The sequence below is a fragment of the Orycteropus afer genome, unplaced genomic scaffold (genome assembly GCF_000298275.1).
Source record: "Orycteropus afer afer isolate SDZICR_OR568_19922 unplaced genomic scaffold, OryAfe1.0 scaffold00222, whole genome shotgun sequence".
NCBI classification, from domain to species: Eukaryota; Metazoa; Chordata; class Mammalia; order Tubulidentata; family Orycteropodidae; genus Orycteropus; species Orycteropus afer.
The window spans coordinates 894,066-909,460 of record NW_006921809.1 but is presented as its reverse complement, the minus strand read 5'-3'; positions in this window follow the sequence as shown (position 1 = coordinate 909,460).

Genomic DNA, 15,395 nt, shown 5'->3' with positions numbered 1-15,395 from the left:
GGTCACTTAAAATATCTAAAATAGCCATCGTGTGTAAACAATCAAAATGGCCGCACCTCCTGGACAGCTGAAAGTCCACAGCTCAAGTTGTCTCCCTCCTTGCTGTTTCCCTTCCTAGTCATAGGCCCCCAGTGCAACCATCCCTGCAGCCCTTGGTGACCAGGGCTGATCTTTAGATCAGTTCTCAGGTCCCAACAGCACTTGGAAATATTCAGGCTGTCGGTCCTATCAGAGTAGCTGACAGTCCACTGCTCCAACTGTCTCAATTACTCACTGTTTTCATTCAGGTTTTTCCACTAGCTGGTGCCTAATCCACTTCTGTATAGTTCCTTTCAAAGCTCAGGGCTCCAGGATCATCTTCTGTATCTCTTTCATTTGGTTTCTCTTTTCTTTGTTGAAGAAGGTCTGTGAAGCTTGTCTGCCTATTCTGCCATCCTACTGGAAGTCCTTCCTTTGACATCTCTTATATAGTGGATAAAAGAGCCCGTAAGTCATTTATAAACTAATGATTTTGTTGTGATATATTTGTATAGATTAAGAAAATTGTTTATTGATTACCTAATAATAAAACCCATAATCTCTCACCTCATATAATTGAGAAAGCTGGACAATGAAAGTAGAAGAAAGACAGAAAAATTGATGCATTTGAATTGTGGTGGTGTTGTAGAATATAGAATATACCTTGGACTGCCAAAAGAATGAACAAATCAGTCTTAGGGGAAATACAACCAGAATGTTCCTTTGAAGCAAAGATGGCGAGAATTGAGCTTGTTTACTTTGGACATGTCATTGAGGAAGACCAATTGCCAGAAAAGCACATCGTGTTTAGTAGAGGGTCAGTGAAAACAAGGCAAACTCTCAATGAAGTGGATTGACACAATAGTCACTACACGGAACTCAAATATACCAATGATCATGAACATGGCACAGGGCTGGATAATGTCATGTTCTGTTATACATGAATTAGCTATGAGTTGGAACTGAAGCAATGATAACTGAAAAATAATTGTGTATGGTAGGTGCTCAGATTCATAGATTAATAACAGAACTCATATTTAGTGGCCATCATTTTTTCATTAAAGGTATAAGATAATATATAGCACAGTGGCTAAGGCACTTGACTGCTAACCAGAAGGCTGTAGGTTCAAACCCACCAGTCACTCCTCGGAAGGAAAGTTGGGCAATCCACTTCCGTAGTGATATTGCCTCAGAAACCCAAGGAGGGGTCGCTATGAGTCAGGTCTGGCTCGATGGCACATAACAACAGCAACATATTTATTATATATATTTTGTCACAGGAGTGGGGAAGAGAAATGATTTTTTTTGAGTATGTAAAAACTTATTGGATGAGACAACATAAAGAGAAGATGTATGTGTAAGGAAAGGAGACTAACTTTTTTAGTATTGAGTATATTCCTGATGCTGGAAGAGGCATTTTAACAGAACTAATTCAATATAGTTAACTCTGTGAGGCAAATTTTATTATCCTTTGTTTAGAAATAAGGAAATTGAGGCTGTGAAAAAAGTTAAATGAGCTCTCACAGTTAATAAAGGGTGAGACCAGGATGTGCCCCTCACTGTAAAGCTATTCTTTCACACATCACACAGGCTAATCTAACTGTGTACAAATACAAAGTGTAAGATGTCAGTCAGGGTTCAATGAAAGAAGCAGAAACTATTCTAACTGTTTTAAGTAGCAGCAATTTATTTAGAAGATTTTGGGACTTGCAAATTCATTGGAAGGGCTGAAGGAGAGCATTCTAGGATGAGCTTCCTAGATAATTCCAAGAACTATGGAGGAATGTCTGACTAAGGGACATTTGGGGCCACCATTAGTGTTATGCAACAACTGAGGAATCTGGAGGGCGGACAACCAAAATTGTGATCCTGGAAATTAGACTGGGAAACCACTGCTGCAGCCATTTCTTCTGGAGCCCGGGAAGCTGAAGAAGGGTAGTGTAAAACTTCTGCAGGGAAACCTCGTATTCCCACGAACATATTAGCCAGGAGCAACAGCCGAAAAACCGCAAAAGCCAAAGGAAGGTGGTTTCTGTCTCAATTTTATTTTCCACATATTACCTGAGGAAATTTAAATAGGGAGCTAAATTTGCATATAGAACCCTAGTTGCAAGGAGGTCTGGGAAATAAAATTTTTGGCTTTCCAGCCTCTCAACTAGAAGGAGTATAGAGTGTAGATTTAGTAAGCCCTTCCATAATGCCCAAGATTATTATTATTATTAAAAATGTAACAATTATTACCTTCTGGATCTTCTAACATACTGGATCATAAAGTGGAAAACGAACTTACCTTGAAATGGTTACCTGACCTTCTCATCTCTTTGTTACTCTTGATGTTCCTCAGACACTGCTGACTTAGTGGGACCTCTGCTTTAGATACAGCTCCTTCTTTTATTCATGCGCAAAGCAATTTGTGTGTAATAGCAGTTTTATGGTCCACTGACTGTACTGAAATGTAGTGCTTTACCAACCATGAACTTTGACATGTTTATAACAGGTATTTAATCTGAAAAAATGCAAGAGGGAGCCTTCCGAATATAATTTATAATCAGATGAACTCTTATGTAGGTGTTGAATAGCATATGAAATTAATATTTGGGCCTGGATTTTAAAGTTAATTGTGTCCTCCTTGAAGAGACAAAGTGACATCAGTAGGTGAACTGAAGGTAGAAACCCCAATTGCTTTGAAGGGATATCAAGCCTTATGAATTTGCATTAGTACTAAAAAACAGCAGGACAATAGTATAATTAACGTATGTGAAATTCCATTTTTAAATACGAAGCAAAAACTTGAATGAACCCTAAAAAAGACCTTTGGATAAAACTCTGTTATGTCATAGGTAACAATGTCAATAGTTATTGCTATTATATTTGAAGATTTTTATTTCTGCAGGTTTGTGGGCTTTCACAAAATTTCTAACATCTACTTTATTAAGTATCGACCTTTGCTTCCTTAAGTTTTTCAATCATATACGTTTTAATGCCCCAAGTGTTTATTTCTTCTCTGAGGTACTTAGTTCCTAAAATTGAATAGCAATTTCACATGCCTGCACTTAACCTGAAGTGTTCCTATATTTGTAATTAGTGTACAAATATTTCTTATGTTCCAAAGCACTTTTATGCAGGCCATAATCCAAGGCAAAAAGAAAAATACTATTCAAATGACTGTTCTAAAAGTACTTAAGAAAATTCAGCTTTCAGAATGTTAGTAGAAGAGGTCTAAAAGGAATTTGGAAATTCCACGGTAGTAAAAGATAATTCAATATTTTGTACTCAGCAATTTGAAGTGTACTTCAGTTTTATTTTAATTTTTCTTCTGAATCTTTCATCGATAAGTTTGTCAAAATAACTTACTGTAGGAGCTTACCAGTTAATTAGTGAAAAGAGGCAAAATACTTAAGGAAAAAATTAATCATATTATGCAATTATATTGCAGATAAGAGCACCTGCCACAGAGTGGACTTACAGTGCTGAGTGATTCTCAATACTAGTAGCAGCACATTCATGTTTGTGTGTTTGAGTGTGTGCTAGTGTAATATGGGCCCAAATAGACATATGTGTTCATGCTTTCTCTGGGACATTGTAAATCTCAGTCAATTTAGTCGTGTGTGTGTGTGTGTGTGTGTGTATGTGTGAGAGAGATTTGTTTCTGAATCTCTCTTGGTCTAGCATGTGTCACATGTGAATAATCATAAGTAAACAAGGAAATGTAAGTGAATGTGGTTTTATGTTTATGTATCTGTTTCAAAGATCTTGCAAGTGAGTTTATTTATACTGGATGAAGCTATATTCTTCTTTATTTCTGTTGTATTATTGCTTCCAAAACAGGTTTTATTACTGTTATTGATTACCAGCATCCTGCTTAGCTTCCTACTGCTCACTGTCACCAAAATGGAACTTAAAAAATAGCACTCATGTCTTCACTGCCTCATAAACCCCAGACTCAGGGTCATGGTGCTCACTCAGGAATCAGAAGGCAATATTGATGAGAACCTCAGCACAAAGGACAAAGTTAGAGATGTACTTCAGCAGGAAATAAGGCTCCCAAGCAGGCAGAAAGGTGACTTGAGAGAATGGGGAAAGAAGACTGGCCTGGGTTTTATTGTGTTTACGAGGTGAGGCTGATGTGAAGGTTCCCACACACATATAGGCTGGACCTTATGTGGTTTTGTACTGATTACTGGCCCTGAAGGAGGGAGCACCCAGGCTTTCTTATCAGTTTTCCAGATGTGGGACAAAAGGAGAAAGGAGAGTGGTGGGACCTGAAAGCTGTCAGCAGTCAAACATGAGAAATGGAGTCAGATATTTTATTACAATACTATCCTGGAGCTATGTGGGGAAGACGGTCCTGGGGAACACTTAGAGGGGTGGTAGTGGTGCTGAGTAAACAGCAGAGCATCTCATACAACAGGCATTGGCCCAGACTCCTCTTATGTCATGTCACCTAGGCCAACAGGGTATTACATTTCACTTCCACATTATTCTCTATTAATGAGACAGTCATTTATTTCTTAAATTAAAACATAGCCATTCAAAAAACATAAAATAAAATAAAATAAAAACGGAGACCAGAAGACCATTTTAAATATGTACATGAAAAGGAACCCCAGTAACTACCATAGGTAGCAAATTATAGTAAATCATCAATTGAACTTGAATAGAAGATTTCCAATCTCCAAAAAGACTTGGCACTTGAAAGCTATATAGATATCCTCTTAAGGTAATTCAAATTTCTTAAAGACCAAACCAGTCCAACCCAACCCTCTGCAATCAAGTTGATTCTACTCATTGAGAGAGATCCTGTAGGACAGACGAGAACTGCCCCATAGAGTCTCGAAGGCTGCAATCTTTATGGAAGCAGCCTGCCACATCTTTTACCCAGAAAACAGCTGGTGAGTTTGAACCACTGACTGTTCAGTTAGCAGCTGAGCACTTAACTACTGCACTATTAGGGTTCCTCTCTTAAAGACAAATTATATAATTCTCAAAGACAAATGATACAATAAATACAAGGAATCTATATATTCACTCTCAACACATAAATTAACTAAAAATTTCAACCTCATTTCAAGAAACTTTTTCTTTTAATTAGAATGACGTATATGTTAGCTATTTTGTTTTAGCTAGAGATGATTGCCAGTGGGGAATCAGTTCTTGAAATACTCTGGTTCAAATTTGAGACGGCAGAACATTCCAGAAGCTAAGACTGTTTAGAGGTAGGCCACCTTAGTAATTACTATCAAGGACTTCCTAAAATCTGATTATACAAGCGATGACAAGAGTATGCCTGCTGGTGTGGCAAGCACTGTGTTAGATGTTGTGGATAAAACATTGAATGAAATGTGTTGTTTTTGCCTTTAAGGACCTTAGTCTATGGGATTGGTAGGATTAAAGGATTCTAAGGATTTTAGAAATAAAAGTCTTCTGCAGTTAAAAGTAAAAAAAAAAAAAAAAAAAAAGTGAAAAACCAGTTCAAAGCTTCAGCATTTTTTTCTTAAACAATTTCTATAAAATAAAAGCAAGACTAGCCGGCAAGGACAAATTCTACTTTGGTCTTGAATATTGTCCATGAAAGACAGATGACAACTGACAGTGTTGTCCAGTTTCCTTAACATAACACTGATTTCCATTTGAAACAGAAAATAGTGACTTGCTGCTAGTTGAAGTCAGGTACCTCTGAGAGATGCTTTATTGTGTATTCCAAGGCACATCTTTCCAGGTAATGAGGTGTGAGAGTGACTGATAAGTGCACAGAATGTGGAAGAGAACAAAATAATAAAACAAGCAGGCTCGCTGTTAGTCATGATTGTATATAGTAAATAAGCAAAGTTCTTTTACTGAAAATGTTGAGTATTTTCAACTCCCCAGCTGAAAGTCTTTAAAATTTTTTTTTTTTAACCAACAGCCTAGAATTGAAAATGAATTTTAATTCTCTGATCATTCTGATTTTAATTAAAGAGCTTTTAACAGGTATGAGAAAAATATAAATGCATAAACTTTATAATGTGTTCAATTGCTTATTTTATAGGTGAACCTGAAAAATATTTCAATATAATTTCCTTTTCAACTGGTGATGGGCCCAGTTTGAGAATTCAGGTAAGGTTTTCAGAGGGATCTGTGGGTGTGGGAGGAGGTGATTTATCTTTTCACCTAAGGTTGATTGATTTATTCTTGAGTTAAACCATTTGCTGTTGAGCCGATTCTGTCTTATGGAGACCCTATGTGTTTCAGAATAAACTGTGCTCCATAGGTTTTTCAAAGGCTCATATTTTGGAAGTGGATCATGAAGTCTTTCTTCCTGGGTACCTTTTGTGGACTTGAACCACCAGCCTCAGACACTGGACACATAAATGACACGAATTCTTGCTATTTTCACGGCTCATTATTGAAGTCCTGATAGATGGAGAAGAGTTTATTTGTTTAATTGATTTCCCCCCCACAATTACGATATTTTTCCAAATTGATAGAGCAATAAACTGTAGTAGAAAACAGGGTGTTGAAGCTTGCTTAATGTTTTACCAGTGCATTGTATCATTTTAACTAGATGCATATCTTCAGTCCTCTAGGACAATTTCTTGTCCTTAGCATTGTCCTGTACAGAGCCACCATGCAGAACCCTTGGTTTCATATGTAGCCCTGCTGGTAATGCTTCCTCACTTATGCTTGCAGAATTGTAGGTCAGCCTGACCTGGCCTTGTGTTTTATTTGCTGTCTTCTGCAGGTAGGCAGGGGACAAACATGTGATTTAGCTCCACTGCAAGAGAATATAGAATGATGCCATGTAGTATAATAGGGGATAAAATGTCTCTTCCAGGGTGTGGATTTTCTGATACCCAATTGGAATATAGTAGCTTTATTTCATGGAGATTTGTTTTGATATTTCTTTTCAAAAACAATCACCCCAGTGGTCTCTGGAGTGAAAAAGGAACAAGTATCTCAGAGGTATGACACTGAGTACATTATTTCTTTTTTTGCACAATTTAGAAATTGGACAAAATCATGCAAAATTTATTTATTCACTTAAACCTGACTTTCACACATTCCAAGTTAACTGATTTCAAGGTCTTTTTTGAGTGACACACTTGCAGATGTTTTTCACATTTTTTTTTCTTGGCTCCTTTGCAAGCTCAGCAGCTGCATACTTGCAAGCTAAGCCTTGTTTGCCTAAACTTGCCAAACGGGTGTAAGAGTGAAATCAGCTTTGCCAGTCTAATCTCTGGTAGGAATCATTTTGAGGAACTTGATATCTAATGTTACCACAGTGGCATATAACTCATGTTCACATCATCCTTCTGACTCTCGTTCTTTGGACACGTTAGACCACATTTCCTATCACCTCTCCCTGTCATTCCCTTCTCATGACTTTTTTGATGACTGGGCATGGTCTCAAGTGGAAGTTTGGCAGAACCAGACGTGAATATTGCAAGATGGAATAGTGATCCCTGGGGTGATCAGTTTACAGTTTCAAGCTCCTCTGAGCTGAAAGCCAAAGCAAATTTTATGAAATAGAGAAGAAAGATTACTTCATATTTTCCAGCTCCTTTTTAGTTCATTTCATGAGCATCAGCAAAAACAATCTACTTCACAGTGATAAAAGACTACATTTCCCAAAATATTGTCTTTATCAAAGAAATAGAAAAATAATGTGAAGTAGGCTAGGTAGAGGAAGTAACCAAGGAACTATAAAATGATAAGTAGTTAGTATTCTTGCTAAATAAAAAACTATTAAAACTTTATTATATATCCATCTATGGCTAAGGCATTTGACTGCTAACCAGAAGGCTGGTGGTTCAAACCTACCAGCCACTCCTCTGAAGGAAGGTTGGGCAATCTACTTCAATAGTGATACTGCCTCAGAAACCCAAGGAAGTGGTCACTATGATTTGGATCCTACCCGCCAGCAGTGAGTTGGAGCTCTGGTAGCATAGTGCCTAAGGCACTTGACTGCTAACCAGGAGGCTGGTGGTTCAAACCCACCAGCCACTCCTCCGAAGGAAGGTTGGGCAATCTACTTCTGTAGTGATACTACCTCAGAAACCCAAGGAGGGGTCGCTATGAGTCGGGTCTGACTCGATGGCACATAACAACAACAACAACATATATCTATATATCTATAGGCACTCTGGTAGCATAGTGCCTAATGCATTTAACTGCTAACCAGGAGGCTGATGGTTCAAACCCAGCAGCTGCTTCTTGGAAGGAAGATTGGGCAATCTACTTGCATAGAGATACCACCTCAGAAACCCGAGGAGGGGTCTCTATGAATCAGATCCAATTCAATGGCAGTGAGTTTGGTTTAGTATATACCTATATCTCTCTATAAACTTTTTATTGTGATGTGGGTGAAGATTTACAGAGCAAATCATTTTTCCATTCAATAATTCATACACATTTTGTTTTGTATCATTGATTGCAATACTCACAATGTAACATCAGTCATCCCAGTTCTTCCCTTTGTTTCTCTTTGCCCCTTTTCTATCCCTTCCTGCCTTCTTGATATTTTCTGTTCTTTCAATGTTGCTATTAATTCTGGAGTGAGATGATATCTCATTATTTTCTCCTTAGGCAAATTCTGCCCTTTTGATCTCAAATAGTTGATGGTTCTAAGGAGTGCATATTTCCCTGGTGTTACTGTTCACCTTATAGATCTGTCTACTGTTTGGCTGAAAGTTGAGCCGTGGAGGTGACTTTAGTTCCAGGCTTGAAGAGTGACTAAGGGCCGTAGTCTTGGGGGTTCCACTAGTCTCTAGAAGATCACTGAGCCTGGTCTTTTTTATGATTGTGAGTTTTGTTCCACATTTTTCTCCCTCTTTGTCCAGGATCTTCCACTGTGATTCCAATCACAGCAGTTAGTAGTGGTAGCCAGGCACCATCTAGTTCTTCTGGTCTAAAGGTAGTGGAGGCTGAGATTTGCATGGTCGTTTTGTACTTTGGACTGATTCTGTGTGTCTTTGATTTTCCTCACTCTTCTCTTCTCCAGACAGGGAAAGACAAATAGTTACATCTTAGATGACTGCTCACAAGATTTTAAATCCCTAGTCTCTTCTCAACAAAGTAGGATGTAGAACACTGACTTTGTGGACAATGTTATGCCAATTGACCTTGATTTCCCTCTGGTGGTCCCCCTGAAACACCAGGCCCAGCAACTCATTCCATTAAGGTGTTTGTTTATGGCCAAGAAGTTTTTATAACTTAGGCCCCATATGCTCTACTATATTCACAGATATATTTGCAACATATATAAATACATAGAAATATCCCCTGTCAAATTGATATATATTGGTTGTTGTAGTCTCATTTGCCTTCCCACACCTGTTCAGCTTGCATAACTATGTATCCACTTGTCATTATTGTAATTGCAGGATTGTGTATGCAATAGTATTCACCATTGTCGCCTTTAACTCTGCTCCTCCCAGTGTCTTCCTTAGTCTTGATCATTTTTGCTAACAACCCTCTTATTTTATATTGCTTTTTCCCTTTACCCGAGTTAATATGTGCCTACCCTCTGGTTAGTGATTTACCCTCCTTTCTCTTTCCACCTCTTGGAAGGGAGATTGAGCAATCTATTTCCGTAGAGATACCTCCTCGGAAACCTAAGGAGGGGTCACTATGAGTCTAATTGACCCAAGGGCAGTGAGTTTGAATAGAATTTTTCTCCTTCCACCTGATAAACATCAAATAATGTTTCTTCCTGTGTGAAAACCTTTTCTTGACTTTGTATAATTGTGGTCTCATAAATATTTGCCATTTTGTGATTGAGTAATTTCACTCAGCATAATGTCTTCTAGACATATTCATGTTATATATGAAGTGTTTCTCAGATTCCTCATAATTCTTTAATGTTATGTAGTATTCTATTCATTGTCTTTTGATGGGTATTTAGGTTGTTTCTATTTTTTTGCTATTATGAATAATGCCGCATGATGTATATATAGTTATTTGTGTAATGGTTTTCTTTCTTTAGGACATATACTTAGTAATGGGATTTCTGAATCATATGGTATTTCTATTTTCAAAGGAAGTGCCATATTGTTTTCCACAGCAGTTGTACCATTTTACAATCATGCCAACATTATATCAGGGTTCCAATCTTGTCACACTCTCACCTATATTTGTTACTTTCTGTTTTTTGAACCTTGTTATTAATGCTGGGGTGAAATAATATCTCATTGTTTTGATTTACATCTCTCTAAATAATTGGGAGCTCTGGTAGCATAGTGCCTAAGGCATTTGACTGCTAACCAGAAGGCTTCAAACCCCCCAGCCATTCCTCAGAAGGAAGATTGGACAATCTACTTCAGTAGTGATAACACCTCGGAAACCCAAGGAGGGGTCGCTATGAGTCAGATCCAACTTGACGGCAGTGAGTTTGGTTTGTTTTTGTTCTAAATAATTATTGTGAGCATTTCTCCATGTGTTTGTTGGCTGCCTGAATGTCTTCTTTGGTGAGGTGTCTGTTCATGTCCTCTGTCCATTTTTTAAATTGGATTATTTGTCTTTCTGTTATTGAGATGTTTAAGTTTTCTATAAATTTTAGAGATTATTCCTTATCTGATATGTCATTGACAATTTTTTTTTTTACCAGTTTGTGGACTTTCTTATTACTCTTTTAGTGAAATCTTTTGATGCACATAAGTGTTTAATTTCAATTTTTAAGAAGTCTCAATCATCTATTTTGTCTTCTGCCATTTGTACATTTGTAGTTACACTTGATATTGTATTCATGCCATGTATTAGGACCCTTAAGTTTGTCCCTATTTTTTCTTTGAGAATCTTTATGGTTTGGGGTTTATATTTAGATCTTTGATCCATCTTGAGTTAGGTTTTGTTTATAGTATGAGATATGGATCCTGTTTCATTTTTATGCAAATGGGTATACCGTTATCTCACCACAATATGTTAAAGGCACTATCTGTTACCACTTTTTTTAGGCCCTTTGTCAAAGACTAGCTGTCTAGAGGTTAATGGGCTTACTTTCAGTGTCTCAATTCTGTTCCATTGGTCTATGTATCTGTCATTTTACCAGAACCAAGCTGTTTTGACTACTTTTTGAGATCAGTAAGTGTGAGGCCTCTACTTTGTTCATCTTCTTTAGTAGTGCTCGGCTTCTCTAGGATCTTTCTTTTCCATATAAAGTTGATGATTAGATTTTCCATCTCTTTAAAGAATGATGAAGGAATCTGGTTCAGGAATTCATTATATCTGTAGATCATTTTGGGTAGTATTGACATTTTCACAGTGTTAAGTCTTCCTATCCATGAACATGGTATATTCTTTCATTTATGTAGGTCTTTTTTGGTTTCTTATAGCAATGTTTTGTAGTTTTCTTTGTATAGGTCTTTTGTATCTCTGATTAGACTTATTCCTAAGTATTTCATTGTTTGTGTGGTTTTTGTAAATGGTATTGTTTCCTTTTCAGAATTCTCTTTGTTATAGTGAAGGAATTTAACTGATTTTTGCATGTTGATCTTGTATTCTGTCACTTTGCTGAATCTTTCAATAAGTTCCAGTAATTTTCTTGCTGAGTCTCTGGTATTTTCAAGGTATATGATCATGTCATATGCAAACAGAGATAGTTTTACCTCTACTTTGCCAACTTGGATGTCTTTTATTTCCATTTCTTCTCCTATTGCTCTGGCTAGGACTGCCAATACACTACCAAATAGAAGTGATGATAAAGGGCATCCTTGTCTGGTTCTCGTTTTCAAGGAGAATGCTCGTTTTCAAGAAGTGTCTCTTCATTAAGACAAATGTTAGCCATTGGTTTTGTATGTTGTTGTTGTTATGTGCCACTGAGTTGGCCCCAACTCATAGTGACCCCTCCTTGGGTTGCTGAGGCAGTATCACTACCGAAGTAGATTGCCCAACCTTCCTTCCGAGGAGTGGCTGGTGGGTTTGAACCGCCAGCCTTCTGGTTAGCAGTCAAGTGCTTTAGGCACTATGCTACCAGATCTCCTTGGTTTTGTATATATATATACCCTATTATTTTGAGGAATTTCAGTTCTATTCCTATCAGGAATGACTAGTCCTTGGAGAAGGATATCATGCTTGAAAAAGTAGAAGGTCAACAAAAAAGAGGAAGACCCTCAATGAGATGGAATGACTCAGTGGCTGCATTAATGGGCTCAAGGATAGCAACAATTGTGAGGATGGTACAGGATCACCCAGTATTCAGTGTTTTGTTCTTTTGTACATAAGGTAACTATGAGTTGTAACTGACTCAATAGCACCTAACAACAACATTCTTATTTTGTTGAGCTTTTTCTTTTCTTTAAGTCAAGAACGACTGTGAGATTTTGTCAAATGTCTTTTGTTCATCAATTGATAAGCTCATGTGGTTCTTTTCCTTTCTTTTACTTATGTGATTTATTTCATTGATTCTTTTTCCTTTTCTGAATCATCTTTACATACCTAGTATGAATCCGAATTGATCATTATGTATTCTTTATTGATATGTTGTTGGGTTCCATTGGCTAGGATTTTGCTGACTATTTTTGCATCTATATTCATGAAAGATATTTGTCTATAATTTTCTTTCTTAGTGGTGTCTTCAAGTGGCTTTAGTATCAGGGTTATACTCACATGATAGAATGAATTTGAGAGTATTCCCTTCTTTTGTATATTCTGGAATAGTTTGACTAGAGTTGGTGTCAGCTCTTCTCTGAATGTTTGGTAGAATAAACTAGTGAAGCCATCTGGGCCAGGACTTTTTTGGGGGGAGAGGGGAAGTTTTTTTTAAAATGACCTGTTCACTTTTTCTTTTGTTATGGGTCTGTTCAAATTTTCTACCTCAGATTGTATTAGTTTGGGTTGGTAGTGTGTTGCTAGAAATTTGTCTATCTCTTCTAGGTTTTCATATTTGTGGAGTACAGTTCTTCATAGTATTCTGTTATTATTTGTATTTCAGTTGATTCTATTTGACAGTACCTGTTTCATTTCTTATTTGTGCTATTTGCACTTCTCATTTTTCTTTTTCAGATTTGCCAGTGGTTTGTTGATTTATTGATCTTTTCATAGAATCAACTTGCAGTCTTGTTGATTCTTTCTATTGTTTTTCTGTTTGGTTTATTTCTATTCTAATGTTTATTATTTCCTCTCTTTTGGTGACTTTAGTAATGTTCTGGTGACTAGGTGGAGGTGCCTGGTCAGGACATCACATTGTGCTGGCCCAAGGAGGCAGAGAGCCCAAGTCTCCAAATGTTGAGGTGATGTGCACTTGACATCCAATCTATGAGGTCGTGCCTCTGATGTCAGGTGGGGCAGAGGTAGCATGCTGTTACTGGCTGCCAGGTGGGTCAAGGAGGGGGTGGCCACACTTCTAGGCCACACTTCTAGGCACCTTGGTGTGCTCCTTGGAATAAGGGGAAAATCTCATCTTTCTTATCCCTAACCACTGCTGTGGGCACTGGTCCAATCCTGGGCAAGTGGAGCCAAATATCGTGTTCTTACCCTGACTGGAATGCTGCATGCAAAAGTTCAAAATTTTTCACTATTCCAGGCCAGTTGACAATTCACCACTCTGTAAGTCTCCTTATTCACAGTTTTCCTTCAGTTTCTTACTCTACTCAATATTTGATCTACTTCTTTACCCTTTTCTTTGAAGCTCAGGGTTCCAGGTTTATCATCTGTATATGTCTCATTTGGTTTCTCATGTATTTATTGTAGAGGGTCTATGTAGTTTTTTTTTTTTTTTTTTGCCTAGTCTACCATCTTTCTGTAATTGAAGCCTTATATTTGAAATACAGAAAAATATTGTTTGCAATAAATGATATGTAATTAGCAGTAAATACTACATTTACTGTCTGGTAAACATCATCCTTCAATGCTGAGCTTAAATGTCAGCTGTTACATAAAGGGTTCTATTATGTCCAAGCGGAATTATTTCCTTATCTACTGAACTACTGAAGTCCTCTCTTATTGAATTTATCATTGTAATATCTTTATTTTGTTGGTTTGATGATTCATGCTCTTATGCAATAGAGTCTACCAGTAAAGAACATGAGCTCAAGACAGTTTGTCAGGATTCTAGTGTTGGCCCTATTTCTTTCTAGCTATGTGAATTTGTGCAACTTACATAATGTTTTCTGTGCCTGAGTTTCCTCTTCTTCAAAATGGGCAGGAAAATAGTACCTAACTCCTAGGTTATTATGAGGAACAGGTGAATTAATATCCATAAAGGACTTAATGCCTGGTGCTGCTATTGTCAGTTGCCATTGATTTGGCTGTGACTCATGCTGTAACATGTTGTAACAGAACAAAACGTTACCTGGTCCTGTACCATCTTCATGTGTGTGAGTGTTTTTAAGTCCATTGTTGCGACTATTATGTCTGGCACTAATTATGTATAGTTTAACAAATACGTATGAAATGTTGTAGGGCCTAAGTCCATAGGTATAGGAGAATATCTATTCTCAGAGAATGTGTATACTAGTGACCAAGACATTAAACAATTCAAACACAGTGAAAAGTGCTGTTCATTTATTCTACACATATTTATTAAGCACCTTCTTTAGACCTGGCACTGTAAAAGAAACACAACAATGAATAAGAGAAAAGTTCCTCATAGACTTCCTATTTTGAATATAAGGCTGTAATGGAGTATTTAGTCTCCATTAATATAAGTCTGCATAGAATATTTAGAAAGAGAGATAGTTCCTCTAGCTTACCCTGGGTACATAGCTCCCTAGAAGAAGTGATTTTCAGTTTGAATTTTAAAACACAGGTAATATTTATTTATTTTTATTTTTATTTTATTGTGTTGTTATGCTTTGAGTACAAATTTAGAGCAGAATTTGTTTTATATTTCATGCACAGCTCATGTACATTTGGTTTCACTCCCCGATTACCATCTCCTACTCTAACCCACTCTCCTCCTCACCCTTCCCTGTGACCCCCCCATCCCTGTGCCCTTCTTAGTTATGCACTCCTTTCTGTCCAACTTTCCCTCCATGTGAATGCTGGCCCTCCAGTGCCCCATGGCCAATTGCTCCAAGAGGTTTATCTCTGTAGGGTAGGTGGGTGCCTCACCCTGGGTTGGGTGTTCTGCATGTAAGTCTTTCTGCTGTTGGGCTGAGAGACAGTCCTTGGGGTGAGTCTTATACCAGGCCCAAAGTGTATCTCAGGCTCATAGTCTTGGGGTCCCACCAGACTCCATCCGACCAGTAATTCTGGTCATTATTGTGTTTCTGAACTTTGTTCCATGTTTTTCCTCCCACTCTATCCAGGATCTCCACTTTTGATCCCTTCCTGAGTGGTTGGCATTGGTAGCTGAGCACCATCTAGTTCTTCTGGTCTCAAGGTCCATCATATCCTAGGGCTGATTGTTTCCAAATGCCCTTGGTTTTCCTCACTCTTCTTCACTTCAGATGAAAAGTGTC